Source organism: Dermacentor variabilis, chromosome 6 (genome assembly GCF_050947875.1).
Source record: "Dermacentor variabilis isolate Ectoservices chromosome 6, ASM5094787v1, whole genome shotgun sequence".
NCBI lineage: Eukaryota > Metazoa > Arthropoda > Arachnida > Ixodida > Ixodidae > Dermacentor > Dermacentor variabilis.
In genome coordinates, this window is record NC_134573.1 from 26169865 (window position 1) to 26187346 (window position 17482).

Genomic DNA, 17482 nt, shown 5'->3' on the forward strand with positions numbered 1-17482 from the left:
CGGTCAGGTCGACCGAAGTGGAGAGACGGGAGAGCACGTAACTCAACAGAAGAAATCGGAGCCTCTTCCTTGGCGTCCGGGGGCAGCTGCTTTTATACTCTCGCAGTTGAGGGCAAGAAGGAACGCCTCGATAGACGCGCACGTGACGGCGCCGCTCGGGCACGTTGGGACGAGTAGGTGACGCATTCGCCGGGCCGGCGCCGGTCAGACCTACTCGCTTCACAGTTGGGGGAGCTCCTCTCCCCGGCTGCCGCGCTTTGACAAGTGTGGGCACCAACATGCACACACACACACACACACGCACACACGAAGACACGTGGCATTGGAACATGCCTGGACGCGCTTGGCGGGGAGGCGCAGCGGCGGCGCCGAACGGGCCAAAATGTCCGCCGCTTTGAACGAAGCCCCGGCGACCGCTGCATCCGCGCCGGCTATACCGCGCGTCATAGGCGAAACGTAACAGACCGCCCCGCCGGGGGAAGGAGATCCCGATGGTCAGGGGACTGCATCCGCTGTCCGGAGGGATGTCGCTCGATGATGCTCACAACCGAAGTCGGTCGTCCTTCGGCGTTTCTTGAGCGCAGCGCACAGAGAAGGCCTCGTTCTCTCGTTCAGCTTCACACAGGACACTGCAAAGTGACTTCGGGAGAGTTGACATTTTTGTTCTCGTTCCCGGAAAGCGTTAGAACTACGCCGAAACTCAACCGCTCAGTCAGCAAGCACGAAACAACCCTCACTAAGCCCTGCCAGGCTCTTTCCCCTTTTATACCACTGCCTAGTTCCTTACAGTAGTCTAGCAGCACTCAGAACGCGTCCACAAATTGGAAAATTGCACTAGAAAGCACGTCATCACTTTGAAACACTAAACAAAAGCAATATGTTAAAAATCCTGCCTCAGGAAGAAAAACATCAGTAACAAATAACTTTGAGGCTGATTCCTACGTTAGGGGCTTCGACTTAAGCCATCGACGTTACCGTTGAGACTCCCCTTTTTGTAACGCACCTCAAAGGAATATTGTTGCAAAGCGAGGCTCCAGCTCAGGAGGCGGCCATTTGTGAAAGAGATGGTCTGCAGCCATTGGAGAGGGCAGTGATCCGTCTCGAAGCATGCGAAGCGGAGATCGCAGCGAGCGACCGCACACTAGCTCAGCTGGCGAAAACCCCGTAGCCGCATGCGGCGCGGTCCTCAATGCAAACACCACCCCAGGCAGACACAGCTCCCAGTCAGTTTGTTGTTCAAACCACAAAGCTCCCAACACGCGCTTCATGACGGAGTGGAGCTTCTCAATGGAATTCGACTGTGGGTGGTACACTGAGCTGTGTAACAGCTTTACCCCACACCTTTCGAGAAAAGTTGTCGTCAAAGCGCTCGTAAACACCGTGCCCTGATATGACTGGATTTCCGCAGGAAAACCAACTCGCGCAAATATGGACAGTAGTGCACTGATTATCTCAAATGAGCTGAGTTCTTTAAGCGGCACTGCTTCAGGGAACTTTGTCGCTGGGCAGATCACAGTCAAAATGTGTCTGTACCCCGTGGCTGTTACCGGCAGAGGTCCCACTGTATCAATAACGAGCCGTCTAAAAGGCTCCGTAATGATAGGTACCAATCTCAACGGCGCCCTCGATTTGTCCCCTGGTTTGCCCACCCGCTGACAGGTGTCACATGTCCTCACGAAGTGGTCTGCGTCCCGAAAGCACCCTGGCCAATAGTACTCTTGCAAGAGACGGTCCTTAGTTTTCTTAACTCCTAGGTGTCCGGACCACGAACCCCCGTGCGACAAGCGCAACAGATCCTGACGAGAGCATTGAGGCACGATCAGCTGATCGAACTCCACTCCCCTGCGGTCTAGATACTTCCGGTACAGGACCCCACCTCTTTCCACAAAATGAGCATTTTTCTTGGCGATACCTTCCTTGACAATGCAGCGTATGTTTTCTAGGCTGCCATCCTTTTTTAGAGCGCAGCTCTTTGGCGTCCGTTCCTGGGTTTCGCGTCGGCGTCGTCGTCGGCCTCGTAACCAGCTCCGCCCCCCTTTCATCCCCCCAGCGCTAGCAGCGATCGACTGATACCGCTGGATGCCGCTGACGCCGCTAGAGAGTCAAGATAACGTGACTGCATAGAACACCGTCGCCGCCATGCAGAAAGAGGAGGAAAGGGTCCCCCCCCCCCCTATTCTTGTGTGGCGGATAGGGTGCTCTTCAGTTGCCGACGCGCCGGTTATTCGTTGTCCCTGAAACCAACTCCGCAGCTGGGGTTGACTCACTATCGGCGTCAGCGGCATCAGTGAGTCGCTGCTATCTCTTCCCTCCTCCCTTTATCGTGTTGTCCGCTTGCTGCGCGCGCTTCTGCCCCCATCGTTTGCCGCTGGGTGTACACGCCGCTCCCCTCCCTCCTCTTCCTGCGAGTCTCCGGTTGTCAAAGCGCCGGCTCGAACTTAGTTCCTTTCTTCGCTCCTCCTCCAATGCAACCCCTGTGCGGTGGCAATCAGAGAGCCAGATCGGTGGCGGCGGATCTGTATATGTGCACCGCCCGAGCCGAAATTGCCGCTGCCGTTCGCCCTGTGCGGTGGCAATCAGAGAGCCAGATCGGTGGCGGCTTGACATAAAGACAAACAGCAATTTCCTAACACTTATGCGGGAGAACATCCCGTTCCTCTCGCTCGTAACGCGTCCCACGGCTGTGACAACCTCGCGAGGCACTTGTATACATCTCGTCTTTGAGAATCAAGCATTGGTGTACCAAGTCGAACATATATCAGTCTATTTCTCCGACCACAAAGCTTCCTTCATGACTGTCAAGAACTGTTAGTGGAGTCTTTGTTAAAGGAATACGTGTGAAAAATAAAAAAAAAATTCTGTGATAGCGCATACATGTGTTGCTAGATTTCTTTGCCTCAATCTATCGAAAAGGTGAAACAGCTTATTTGCTGCGCTCAAATTTCGCATTAGGAAGTAACGTAATCGTCGGCAATTTTTTGCTCGGCTATCAAAGCCGACCGGCTGACTTTTAGCAACCTATCAAGTCCGTCTGACGTAGGCGCGATGAGCAAATCTGCAGATAGCTCTTCTAACTTTCCCGCATCGGGAATTTCCTCTCCAGTATCTGGTGCCTTTAACGCTACAGGCTCAATTTTATTCAGTTCGGGCGTGCTCTGAATATCAGCTTGCTGCGCCTCTGACCCTTTCTCATTGTTCGACAACGTCGGCCCCGCAACTACCGCCTTTGCAGCGAGCTCCCGAACCTTCGATCTGGTTAAGGCCTGAACGCTAGCCTCACCAAACAAAAGCCCCTTCTCGCGCAGGAGGTGATCGGACCTGTTCGAAAATAGGTACGGGTACTGGGGGGGCAGCATAGATGACACTGCCGCCTCCGTCTCAAGCGCTCCGAAAGGTCCTTCAATAAGCACTTTTGCTACGGGCAGACACACGCTATGAGCTTCCACGGCTTGCTTGATCCATGCGCACTTGCCCGTGAACATATCGGGTTCTACGTAAGAGGGGTGAACTACATCCATCGTAGCTGCGGAATCGCGAAGCACTCGGCACTCTTTCCCGTTCACGAGGAGGTCTCGCATGTAAGGCTCGAGAAGCTTCATGTTCTCGTCAGTGCTGCATAATGACAAAAACACGACTTTTGTTTTTGTTTCTGGACACTGCGCCGAAAAGTGACCCGGCTTCTGACACGTATAACACACGCGCACTTGCCTCGTCTCGAACCGCTTTCTGCGTTCGGCTTCGGCTGCCGCCGTCTCCTTACGTTCGGTCGGACTGCTTTCACTCGCATCCGCACTACGTGTGTCGCCCCTTGCTCTCATGGGTGTGAACTTTGGCCTCTCAAACTTGGAGCCAAATTCACCCTTTTGACCGTCCTTAGCTCCGCGAGCCCGACGCGTCACAAACTCCTCGGCTAGCTCGGCGGCTTTAGCCACCGTACAAACGTCTGGCCTATCCAAGACCCAGTACCGCACGTTCTCAGGTAACAGACTATAAAACTGTTCCAGCCCGAAACACTGCAGAACTTTCTCGTGGTCACCAAACGCTTTCTCTTCTTTGAGCCACTCCTGCATGTTTGACATAAGCCTGTACGCAAACTCTGTATATGACTCACTTCTGCCTTTCTCATTTTCCCGAAACTTCCGACGGAACGCCTCCGCTGACAGCCTATACTTTTTTAGCAGACTCGATTTCACTTTGTCGAAATCCTCTGCCTCCTCTCTCTTCAAGCGAGCGACTACGTCGGCCGCCTCGCCGGGTAACAAAGTGAGCAAGCGATGTGGCCACGTTTCCCGAGAGAACCCCTGCTTCTCGCACGTTCGCTCGAAGTTAACCAGGAACAAACCAATGTCCTCTCCAAGCTTAAACGGCCGCATCAGGGCAGTCATTGTGAACAATACGCGTTCTCCTGCACCGTGTGCCTGACTTCCATTACGAGCGCGTTCCATCTCTACCTCGAGACGCTTCATTTCCAAAGCGTGTTGACGCTCGCGCTCTTCTTTTTTCTCTTGTTGCTCTCGCTGTTTTTGTTCTTTAAGTTCGCTCTCCTGTCTTTTTGCCGTCTCCCTCTCCTCAATGGTCTCAAGGCATTCCGACAGCTCGTCATCCTCAGCTTCTAACTCCAGAATAGCCCTTAGCAGTTCTGGTTTTCTGAGTTTGTCAGAGACATCCAGACCCAACTCTCTTGCAAGCTCCAGCAATTTCGGTTTGCGCAACGACTTCAAATCCATGGCTGCTCTGAATGCTGCTTTCTCTACTGCCTACTATTGTCTTGCCGCAAACTAACCCGGCAGCAACGACAACCACAATTACCAGCTCTGTTTCTGACACTAACAAAAGCCTGGCAAAACTCAGAAGAAGAAAGTCCCGCACTCACCAAACCTCGCAGCCAAGAATTCAGCGCAGTCGTTCCGCTGCAGGCAACCAGTCATCACACAGGGCTCGTTGCACTGCTCCCGGATGGTCGTTGTGCTGCTCAGCATACAGTCAACTGCATATCTTCGCTGCTGGCCTCCGTTGTCGCGATCTCACCGCTGGCAGACAGTTGTTGGAACCTCAGCGCTGACACCCGTTGTTGCAATTGGGTCGCAAGCCCCAAGGGTAGCGTTGGCCTGGCGGCCTGGGGCACAACTGGAAGCATCCGAAGGTCCCGGCAAAGCATGAGTCGACTGCTAACAGAACAACTTGTTTATTCTAGCATCGCATAAGAGCGGGCGGTCAGGTCGACCGAAGTGGAGAGACGGGAGAGCACGTAACTCAACAGAAGAAATCGGAGCCTCTTCCTTGGCGTCCGGGGGCAGCTGCTTTTATACTCTCGCAGTTGAGGGCAAGAAGGAACGCCTCGATAGACGCGCACGTGACGGCGCCGCTCGGGCACGTTGGGACGAGTAGGTGACGCATCCGCCGGGCCGGCGCCGGTCAGACCTACTCGCTTCACAGTTGGGGGAGCTCCTCTCCCCGGCTGCCGCGCTTTGACAAGCGTGGGCACCAACATGCACACACACACACACACGCACACACGAAGACACGTGGCATTGGAACATGCCTGGACGCGCTTGGCGGGGAGGCGCAGCGGCGGCGCCGAACGGGCCAAAATGTCCGCCGCTTTGAACGAAGCCCCGGCGACCGCTGCATCCGCGCCGGCTATACCGCGCGTCGTAGGCGAAACGTAACAACCGTTACGAGAACACCGTATCGTCAATGAAAGCGAAATGCGAATGCTGAGAGAAAAGCTAAAGGAAGAGAGAGACTGGAGAGTTGCTTTGCAGGCACAGGTTGAGGATCTTAAGAGAGTTCATCCAATAGTAATCTCAAGACCAGCATGTGACCAACCACCCAAAGACAGCACCACAATGCGAAGGGATCCTCAGTCGGAATTTAGAAACGCAATAATCAGCAACATGACCAAACCTACGGATGAAGACTCGCACAGTTCGGTCAAAGCAAAGAGGATCCAACGAGGAGAAGAAGTAAATAGTTCCCGTGCTGCTGGGCGGGAGCGGGAAACCGTTTTCAGCAAGAAAAAGAAAATACAGATGCTAGGAATGGCGGAATAGCAAGAGCGGGTAGGTTCCGCTGCTGCCACACAAGGGAGTCAGAATAAGGCGACACCCCAATTGCGTAATGATAGTCAAGTATTTCTCCACGGAGACGGGAATGCTGGCAAGTTGAAGCACATGGTGCTCCGCACTGCAAAGTGAACCAAGAACCTGCTCGGCCGGTCAAAACAACGACGCCACTCTCCAGGAGGTCATTGCGAAAAACAGACGTGGCAACTGATGTCTGGTGGGCACATCGAAGCCATAGTAGTCCTCCATGCAGGGATCAACAAGGTCTTGCACAAGGTTCATGACCCTGAAGTAGTGGTCCAGAATCTCAAGGGCAACCTGATAGCCTGGCAGAAGAAATCTAAGGAACAACGCTTCCTAATTTACGGTGTCCCATGAATTATTGTAAACGAAAAAATCCATCTAAGACTACTACAAGATCTCGAACGAGAGGTTGAAGCAGGTGTGCTCGGAGTTGGGAGCTCGAGTTCAGTTTGTACTGCCAGTATGGAAGACACGCGAAGGTGACGCAAACCACCACCCGTACAGAACACAGGAGGTGGTGGAAATAGCTTAGAGCTTGTGGCGTAGGAGTTCGGCATTTTCTAGGGTTGCGCCTACAAGGCAGAGTGCATCGAGAGAAGAGGAGGAAAGACAGCCCTGCCATTCCGATTATGGCAGCCATTGGGCAAGCAATCCTCCAGATGACAAGGCAGCAACAATCGCCCTAGAAAAAACTGGCGGTCTCCAAGGCGCCCTTCAAGTCGCAGCTAGGAAAGGGATCTGGATGACGGCATTGCCGTGTTCATGGAAAGGTGGCGTGCAATGGGCAAGTCACAGGGAAGGAATGCGGCCGTCGTGGGCTTCTTCAACATGAACAGGGGCAAGTTCGAGGCAAGCCAAATGGGAAGAGCTTTACAGAATTCTCGATGAAGAAGGCATATCTCTGTATGGTCTAGCAGGGCCACGCTTACGTGACCTGGAGCGACGTCCTATTCACCAAAAGTGGAGTTTTGCAGGCACCAACCGAGAAGGTTCGCCCGCAAGGGTGGCGGGGTGGGCTTCCTGCAGCACCACGACGATCAGTGGAGTAGACTAGACTTTGATTACACGAACCACATTTGAATGAGTGGGCACATCCACAAGGTGCCAGGGATTGTGCGGAGCAGGATGTCTACAACCCGGGAATTCTCATGGATTTTGAGTAGTCTGGAAATACTCAGGGAAAACTCAAGGAATGTGTGCTTTTATCAGGGAAAATTATGTGTAATTTACTGAAAGCGAACGAACGTCACGGTAATGCTGGCTCGAGTAACCGAGAGGAATCGTAAGGAATGGTCTTTGACGCCGTGTCATCGGCTGGAGGAGTTGTCAGAGGTACAGTGGACGACCAACTTTCCGGACGCTCGATAATTCGCATGGCTTCGCGGCACCATCACGTACCCGGTAGAGTCAATGTATAAAGAACGTCTGAAATTTCCGACGCAAGAACCCTTTGCCGTCCGATTTTCCGGCCTTTTGGCCGTGAATGCAGGTCCGAAACGGCATTAATGAAAGCCAGCACTGCCGCCATTTTGATTACCTCGTCGCCTCAAACCGGCGCTACCGCACACAGATCTGCTGGCAGCCGTAGCGACCACCGCGGCAACGCTAGGCCTAGCTTTCGCCGCTGTCAGCAATAGCACCGACTCCGCCTTTGTGCTCCTCGCGATTGGCTTCGAAACTCGGAAAGCACAACGTGTTGCATAATGCTGGTTTGCTGGTTTCAGAAAGTTATCTGTGCCTTCATACTGCAATGTCACGCCGTGAAGCATACTCAAAGGTATTGCGGCGAAGCATACTAAGTGTTAGAAGGGGCAATTGTCGCGAGACACAGCATGTATTTCTTAATTATACACGCGTGTTCCCGCAATCTCGTGTCAACGTGCGAGCACCGATATGCCTAATAAGTGACAGGCCTTCAGAGCTTTTCCGGATGTGCCTGTGGCGATTTGTGCTCTTAATTTCAGTAGAAGATATGCATTCATTTTTTCGAACTGCCCGATTTTTCGGACGTTGTCACGGCCCCTAGAGAGTTTTAAAAATTAGACGTCGACTGTACACCAAGAGGACCAAGAGGATGCTTCGAATGGTCAGTGGGCCGAACATGCGGCGGCAAGAGGACAAGAACACAAGGACCTACACATTCAGGAATCAACGGGGAAGGAAGCGCGCCGCCGCTTCTTTGCAGGAGCTTGCGCTCAAAAAAAAAAAAATATGTGTTGGCTGACGCCGAGGTGCAGGTGTCCCTCATCCAAACCAAAATAAACTATTTAAAACGGTGAAGCACAACACTAAGGCGTTGTGCATGGGCTGAGAGTATGTCAGGGCAGTTTATGTTCACTTTCTAGCTGCTGAGAGAGAATCTCACTTGTGACAAAGTTCGGGCCTCATACCAATGAGCTTGCTATCAGTTGGTAGAAATAGCTCGTTCTTGAAAAAAAATTGTTTCGGTATGCCTCTCCTTTTTATTCGTATTCGAGAATGTTGGACTCCGTCTGCAATGGGTATTACCATTTTTTTTGGAGATATTTCATTGGCTGTGCATTTTACTAACCACTCCCTTGTTTTCTTCCTGAATAAAAAAATTCGCAGTTCCGCCCGAAAGGCGAAGCACCTATGGAGATAGCAAATTAGTTGATAGCTGTACGAAGTAAGGATAGTAGATTTATCGGCCGTATAAACTTGTAAATATTCGCTTACTAACTAAATTAACAACTATAGAATGTGCAAGCGTGACTCAACGAGGACGTAGAAAGAAGCAGACACACGGAGACAGCGCTGTCTTTGTATGTCTGCTTCTTTCTACGTCCTCGTTCAGTCGCACTTACACATTCTATCATTGATTCAAACCAACTAGCCTGTCAACGTGTTTTAGCTAAATTAAACAGCACGGTGTCACGCGCGCTCAGGTACACATGAACACATCTCGCCCGATGAGCACGGAAACTCGCTGTGAAAATTCTGAAGTCAGGAATCACGGCAGCAGCAAGGCAAATTGACCTTCATGCATGTCTCGCTTCAGGGCGAAAGAAGCGTCGAAAGCACATCGCATACGAAGCTACCGGCACTACGCACACTCTGCAAAAATAGCAGATAGCTTTGAAGATGACGTCCGCGCGTGCGAAGATTTTAGCCTCGTCGCAGACCACTTCCAAGACACACGAGCGCCGGCAAAGCCTCTCTACGCTGTCCGCCAAAGGCGTCTACTACGGCGTCCGCGATTCGTGTGGCCAACGCCGTAGCAGACGCCGCCCTTGCCTACTCTGTACGGAGCGGTGGGTGACGAAGACATCGCGGCACCGTAGCAGCCGCCGGAGTAACACCGCTTAAACTTCGTAAAGTAGCGCCACACTTGGAAGAACGCCGCCTCCCCCTCGCGTGCTCTGGCCGAGGCCGACGCCGCATCGCTATTGGCCTAGTTGCATCACGTGGGCCCTCGCGCCGTGCATCAGCGCCATTTTTGCTCGAGAAGAGTCTTCGGAGTGGCGAGGAGCTCATGTTGGCGCCGTTGCTACGCTCGAGCAGTGTAGGCGGCGCCACGGTCGAGGAGGGAGCGTGAAAGAGAGAAGAAACGAGGAGTGAAGTGGAGGAAGAGAGTGTCGCTACTTTACGAAGTTTAAGGTGTTTTACGCCGGAGAAGAACGCCCCTCCTCCCTTGCCTCACCCCATTACCTCGCTCGCCACAGGAGAGGACACGCATCCAGGCCGCGTTCCTCGCTCGTGCACGCGGGATTGAACCGCGTTCGCCGGCTCACCCTAACACGTTTTCACTCTACGGAACCTCATGGCGACCGCAACGGCGACGGCAGAGATGCGCCTGGAGCGTCCATATAATTTATATCGCAATAATAAACACTACTCCTTACTACACAAAAAGGATGCAGTTTTTTTTATTTTTAACATGTCTATTAGAAATTGATAGCATCGGGCGACATGGTGGCAGCCTGTCGTGACATAAAACACACTTCTGTGTCACACAGGCAATTTTGCAAACGCACTCAGGGGAAACCTGGAAAACTCAGGCAATTTCGAAATGTCCAATTAATAGATACCCTGGGGAGTGTCTGAGGACTAGAGAGATGCGAACCGGCAGGGAGTCCAGTGCATCAATAAGGATAATATGCATTCGGGTCCAGTGAAGCAAACCCTACTCCTTGGGGACTTCAATGACCACATCGTAGAGCTGGGCGGATACCTAGACTTCAACGGAGAACTGGTGCAAACCATCACCGAGACCATTCGCTGTGTATTGCCAACATGAGAGGAGAATGCGCTGGTGTGTTCACTTGGTGTGCCCCAGGCAGCCGTACGTGTATTGACTATGCGCCGCTCTCTGAAGGTCTGAATGCCAGGCTACAGAACTTCAATGTGGATGAGGAGATGAAATACTGCATTGGCAGCGACCACAACCGCCTAAGACTGGATTTTGGCTCGTCATCTTGGTGAAGACCGGTGCGAGTGAAAGGAGTACGCTCCCGGAAAGTACTCCCAGTCTCGGCGTTCGAAACAGTGGCGGAAGCATTTGAAGCCAGTCACCGACGGTAAGCAGCAGTCACATACGCGGGATAGGCTTAGGAGCTAAAGTGCGTCATGTGGAGAAACGAACGAGTGCAAGCGCAGGGTGGACATGCCAGGACATAGGTGGTGGAATGGCTTGATTCGGGCAGCGTTGTAGGCTCAGCAGGCCGCCAACCGCAATCACCGTCATACAGTTAAGGCAAGCGACACCCACACTGTTAAGGTGGCTTGGGACGAGTGTATTCGTCGAAAGCAACACAAGCAGGTCATTATGCAACGCGAAGTATCCGAGGCCGACAACAAAATCTTCCTTAACATGAATAAGGATGAGAGAAAGGCGGGAGCGAAATTATGGAGATATGTGGCAACCCTCGACAGCCAACCGATGGATCTCACCAATCGCGATGAGGAGACAAGGGAGAGGACGCCAAATCTTCTGTTGGCAGTGTCTGCTCAGCTACGTCAACCTTACGGAACACCACAACAAGCGAGAGAGGATAGAACTGGTATATGTGCGCATACGTTTGCAGGACATACAGACTGGCCGTATGACTGGCAGATGGACATGCCGAATGGCTGTCGAGAAGGCAATTGGTCACTTCAACACACGCACTGCCTGTAGTCTGGATGGCATACCGGCCGGAGTCGTCAAGCATTTGGGGTCAAAATCAAGAGAACAGCTGGCGAGTATTTTGAGTGGAGTTCTCGCTGGTGATGACATACCACCAGAAGGGCTCCAGAGCAAGGTCACCTTCATTCACAAAGAGGCGGTGACCCTATATTGCTCCGAGATTACAGGTCGGTCACAGTTGCACCCAGGTAGCACAAATCCATCTAGAGGACATCTCTATTTGGGCTTGTTCAAGCCAAAACCTTTTCTACAATCTGTCTTGTACAAGCTGAGCAATGGCCCTAGAACTCCGCAAGCACTCCTGAAGCCAAGCTAACGCTCCCTCTGTATTCGTCTTTGGGAAGTCTTGGCAAGCTGTTCGTTAGACTAATAAAGGGAAAATCAGACATCCACCCGTTCGTAGCAATTACCACAAAGGAAACCCATACGGGTTTCTCGAAAGAAAAGCCTCACAGTTGAAGAAAACTTTGTCCTGGTCCGGGACGCGAACCCACGACCACCGTCTTTCCGGGGCAGCCGCTCTACCATCTGAGCTAACCAGGCGGCTAGCAGATGGTAGTCCGAAGCCGAATTTGTCGACAACACGAAGCGAAGGCAAGAGTTTGACGTAATAGTTCTGCGGAAACCCGCAAGGTGGAGTGAAGTAATTAATAAAGGGAAAATCAGACATCCACCCGTTCGTAGCAATTGCCACAAAGGCATGGGTTGCTCGAAAGAAAAGCCTCACAGTTGAAGAAAACTTTGTCCTGGTCCGGGACGCGAACCCACGACCACCGCCTTTCCGGGGCAGCCGCTCTACCATCTGAGCTAACCAGGCGGCTAGCAGATGGTAGTGCGAAGCCGAATTTGTCGACAACACGAAGCGAAGGCAAGAGTTTGACGTAATAGTTCTGCGGAAACCCGCAAGGTGGAGACAAATAATTAATAATTAGACTGTGTATAGAAATCACGTATGAAGGCTTATTTTGCTCGCCCGAGAAAATACAGGGTTTCAGCGAACACTTTGAAACTTTTAAAAACATTTTCTGAGGCAGATAGCACAATTCTAGTCCATGAGCTGGTCTGATGGTTCATGATGACCTGGTCCATGATGCATAATCGACTAATTAAGAAAAATTCACTAATTACGTTTCATACTAATTGCTTTATGCACATATTTGAATTTAGAAATTCCAACCGGTGAGACTGCAAGGCCTACCCACTTGAAAAGAATTGTGTTCATGACACCATTTACGAGATATCAGCTTTCAAACTTGCGGTAAAATGCACTAGCAATTCGAAATTTCCTAACAAAACATCGTTTTATGCCTTGAAGTACAAAAGTGACTGGAACACCAATGAATTTCTAAGCGAAGTTCGGGAATTAATATCTCGAAACTGGTGTCGTCCTGAGAATTCGTTCCAAGTGGCACCTCGCATTGCGAACACCCTGGCTAGAATTTGTAAATTGCAATATGTGCCATAAGGTAATTAGTTAAAAGGTTAATTAGTGAATTTTGTTTATTAGTCGAGTATAAATTTACATTTCTTGTGCAAGCAATGTACGCCTCTTCGAGTAGACCAGCTCAAGGGAATTGTGCTATTTGCCTTAAGCAATTTTAAAAGAATTGTGAAAGTGTGAGCTGAAACACCCGTTATGCAATCTGCACTGTTAAAAAAAAGAGGTTAACTATGTTAATCATGCGCTGATACCGATCCCTAGTACTGGTATGCTTCTCTTGGGGCCAGTGTCATGATTCGGGATTTCTAGTAAATTTACATGTATTCAATACAACTGGCTCTAACTTCAAAATTAAAACACGCAAAAATCTAATAATCTGAAAAACATTCAGTATTATGGGCAGCTTTTGCAAAGGCATACATTATCGAAAGCACCTGCATAGTTTCCACAGTTCGAAATAAAATCTGTGAACGTATAATATTGAGAGCCTGTGTATGACACACACACATGCGTACATATGGCAGCCATGTCACTTCTGCACCAAAATGAAAGTCTTCACGAAGGAAGTCTCGAATGAGCATAAGACTTTGCAAGTGAACAGCACATTATAAACTTAGGTATTGCTGACGCAAGAAAAATACACAAGGGTGTTGAGTGAAGTACACTGAAAAGACATCTGTAAACATACGGTAAAACGCCTTTTCTATAACCCACATTTTATAACAATGTTTAGGAAGCAAGAAAATCCGCAAAATACAAATTTATATTCATTCAAATTATGTGCATCTGCTTACGTTGCATTGATTGAGACTAAATTTATATATAGGTAATGAATGACATGCCATGCTTTACACTGACTGACTAGAATATATGTATTATGAATGTCATGTCTAGAAAGACTGACCCCGCATCCTAAGACTAAAGTACAGGACTAAGGAGGAGGAAGAAATGCATGTCAGCTGGTGGCAGGCCTAGTGGTTTTTGAAGAATCTGCGCCAGTAAAAAAACCCACTCATTTAGAGTAAAACCAGCAAATAAGAGTTGAATCCTTAACATAAACATGATTAAGAAATAATCTACATATTAAAAAAATAGCGATGACACTATCCAAAAAGATACTGTTCCCCATTGACAGCTGGGAGCATTATATTTATAATTCTATAGTTTCTGTAATGCACACACGATTTTCAAGACCGATCCCATGCTAGTTATGAAAGTACAATATTTTAGGACCTCAAATAACGCTCACAATGCATAGCTGCTTGTTTTAAGCCTCGCTTTTCAGTAGCTGTCCGCACAAGACTAACAATGACATAAAAGAAATACAAGAACAACAAGCACCATAATTAAGGGACCAAAAATGTGAGAGTGAAGGCATAGGATAATGCCAGAAGACCGATATATTTCACTCTATAAATTAAAATCCCTACTCACGTTCACCCATAGCATCTCCCACGTTCTTCTGCTGCTTGGAAGTTAACAGTTATTATAGCTTTCTTTTACTTTCCATCTTGTTGGCAAGTGGGCCTGAACACCAATTACAACTGCAACAATTGATGTCTTACACTACTCGGTGCTCGCAAAACTTATTAGTTCTAAAGTAGAAAATCTCATAATGTATACAAGTTTCCATATGATCACAGTAAACCACGATGTCGCAACTGCATGCATAGGTGGGCCTTAAACGGTATCTCGCCATTGCCATTAGGTATTTGAAGACCACATGTGATAGTTGATGTAAGTACATTTCAGAACCCTAAGACAAACTATTAATCTTATATCATGCATTAAGTTCTTATGTAGAACCAACAGTCAATTTTATTCAAATGTAAACATACTACACAATGCTGACTTAGTCAACAACATTAGTGTAGTTTAAATTTCTGAATAAAAACTAACTGAACACCACCTTACCGTAACATGCCAATTTCTTGCCCGCTCTTACACTGCAATCCTTCAACCAAGTGACTGCTGCTTGCCAAATGGTGCCAGTCGTCACATTCTCTCATGTGTCAGTTTCCATTAGCTTCTCGAATACCAAACCATCTAGCCAAACAATGCAAGCAACATAGAGTATCAACAGTTCTGGCTGATATCCGAATCATTGTCACAAACGAACAGTTCTGCGATTAATAAATTAAATTTGTGCAAACTCAGTTCTATGGAATTGCAAGGGGGAGGGAATTTTATACAAAAATTCCCATCCACCCAAGTGTAGCTACACTGGGTGCATGACAATTTTCTCTTTAAAATGTGTCCATCAGTTTTGGTTTCATTCCAAACACCACGAATTTTGGGAGCAAGAATCACTGCAATTATGCCTAGTCAAACAGCCCTCTAAAGTTATCTTCAATGACACTGTAGACATGCAGGTCCGAGGCTCCTTTTCTGCCACTGGCCTTGAGTGCTTAAGTTTCCACCCATGCTGGCTGAAAATACTGGGTAGGGTGCTCTCAGTGAAGCCTCTTAAGTGCCTCTTAAGCGCATCTTAAGAAAAAGCCGTCACGTCTTAAAAAAAAAGCGTGACAGCAAAAAGATTTCAAAGCTACAAAAACTAACATACACAATGTGGCTATTACAATGGCTGCATTAAGGCAGGAATGAAAGCCTTGGAAAAAGCAAGGCAGAACACCAAATGACGGGATGATTATGCATTCACGAGAAATTATTATTGTAGCAACATTTTATGCACAAAAACTGTACATAGCATAAAAAAGTTACAACTGTACTTACTGTGTATACAACAACTAAAAAAACGAAGCCACAAAGTGTCAAATAATACTTTCGGGTAGCATGTGTGGGTTTGTTGACCAGTCGCCGTCACCCAACCAGATCACGTACTCATGACGCCTGCGTCAGAAAGGATGTTCCACACCTGCCGCCAAGGTATGCGAGTAGGGGCGCTGGCTAACACTGCAAGGGTTAATTGAGCAGTAAAACATAAATAGCCCCGAAATGGATGGGCAAACGGCGCCACGGTAGATAATTTGGTAAAAACATCGCACGTGCATTGCGAAGACGTGGGATCGTTGTCCACCTATGGCCAGTTGTTTTTTAATTCATTCTCATTTCCATTAGTTTATGATTTCTTTCATACATCTAGTAAGTACAAGAAATTTCCCCTATGTTGTCCTTGGCGCCCTTTTTTTTGTTGGCTTCTTATGATTAATAAAAATCGGGCCCCTCGGTTCCCTTTCTTCTCGTTAATAAAATAATGAAGTCACTTTAACATGCATACCACATTTTTATAACTCGTGCCAGGTGTAATATATAGTTACACCTCGCACAAGCTATAAAAACGTGTTCATACTGTAAATTCATGAAGCTTTTGCTAGGTGACATCGAAAAGCAGATTCGGAGCTAAACCTGGATTCTAATGTGGTCACATTTTCCTAGTTCTCCAAGACATCTTCCGATCGGTCATTGCAATTCTGCCAGTTTCGTTGCGAACACTAAAAGCTGCTAGAAAATATTTTATCATGACGTTGTACAGTCCAGCTATGTCTTTCATTAGTAAGGAAATGTCTAAAAGCACTTACAAAAACAAAGGAGCCATGAACATTTTGATAGCTCGGATGGTAGCTAATATCATGCCGCACGACACACCTTCAGCATGCATAACAATGCTCCTACGTAGCTGCGCCGGTTCGATCCTGGTGTCCCAAGATCTTAGGAACTAATCTCATTATTGGTGCAACCTGGTTCGAGGCTATATCACTGTGGTTCGCATCCTTAGCTGAGACGCTTGCCTCATGGCACCGGGCAGCATCGATCCGGAGGAGTGCTTGTATTGGCCAGGGTGTCCAACGTTTGCTGTTTCAAGGCCATGCGTGCTAAAAAAAGCATCAAAGTGTATTTTACACAACGGGCAACAACGGCGTTCGCACGAAGTCTCTCTTTGTTGTGGTGCGCCATGTTGCCTTTTGTTCTCCTATTTCACTCCCTAAAATCTATATTTAGTCTTGTTTTCCTTTTCTCACTGTTGTAACCGCTTGTCGAATTATGTAAGTACGCGAACAATTGGTCCCGTTATTACCCAGCCAGGCTATGGGACCAAAGAAGTTTTGCGAAGTTTCCTGCAATGTGAACGTCAAAGTGACAATTAAAAAATGAACGCAGTCGACACAGTGAACGTACGTGCTTACGCGTCGATGAATTAGTCGGATGGACGAAGATATACTATCGCATCGTGATGCAGTTTTCAAACAGTCAACAAAGTAATAGATGCCCATAAACGGTATAGCTCGCGTTTATATAATTACAGCACCAGCTTAAAAAGTGGGCTATCTTAGACCACGAGGAATTAACGTGGAGACTTGGCCAGAATCGGTTGTCGATGTAACAACTTTAACACGGAGAATCGATACTAACGGCATCGAGTGGTCCTACATCAACTAAAATGTAATCTGAACTAGACTAGTTTATTAAATTGTGTCCGCGACATTGGACATGCCGCACGGAAATTCGAAACAATAACCGACATGCATTAATTGATGTGAAACAATAAACCTAGTTGGTCATGATGCTCAAATCGTGCAGCAGAGCTTTGAAAAGAGGTAAAAAGTTTGATCACACACCCAAGTGAAGCTGCCCCTTCAGCGCAGAAAGACACAGAGCAGGCGATGCGCGCGCGGAACAAGCCCGCTGAACACGTTAAAAAGCGTGGTAATCGACAGGATGCAATGCACGTTGGAAGTAGCGCACCTATTGTTGCAACACGCCATGTTATATAGCTTGTGAAACTTCAAATATTTTTATTAAAACTTACAAATTAAGTAATAACTTTACACATTTTTTTATTGAAAG

General features: G+C 48.5%; 1 protein-coding gene across 1 annotated transcript in view; it reads left to right on the forward strand.

Annotated features, from left to right (window-relative positions):
- Positions 1 to 17482, forward strand: part of LOC142584695 (decapping and exoribonuclease protein-like) — a 380948-nt gene that overhangs the window by 102357 nt on the left and 261109 nt on the right. The gene's annotated exons all lie outside the window — the stretch shown is intronic.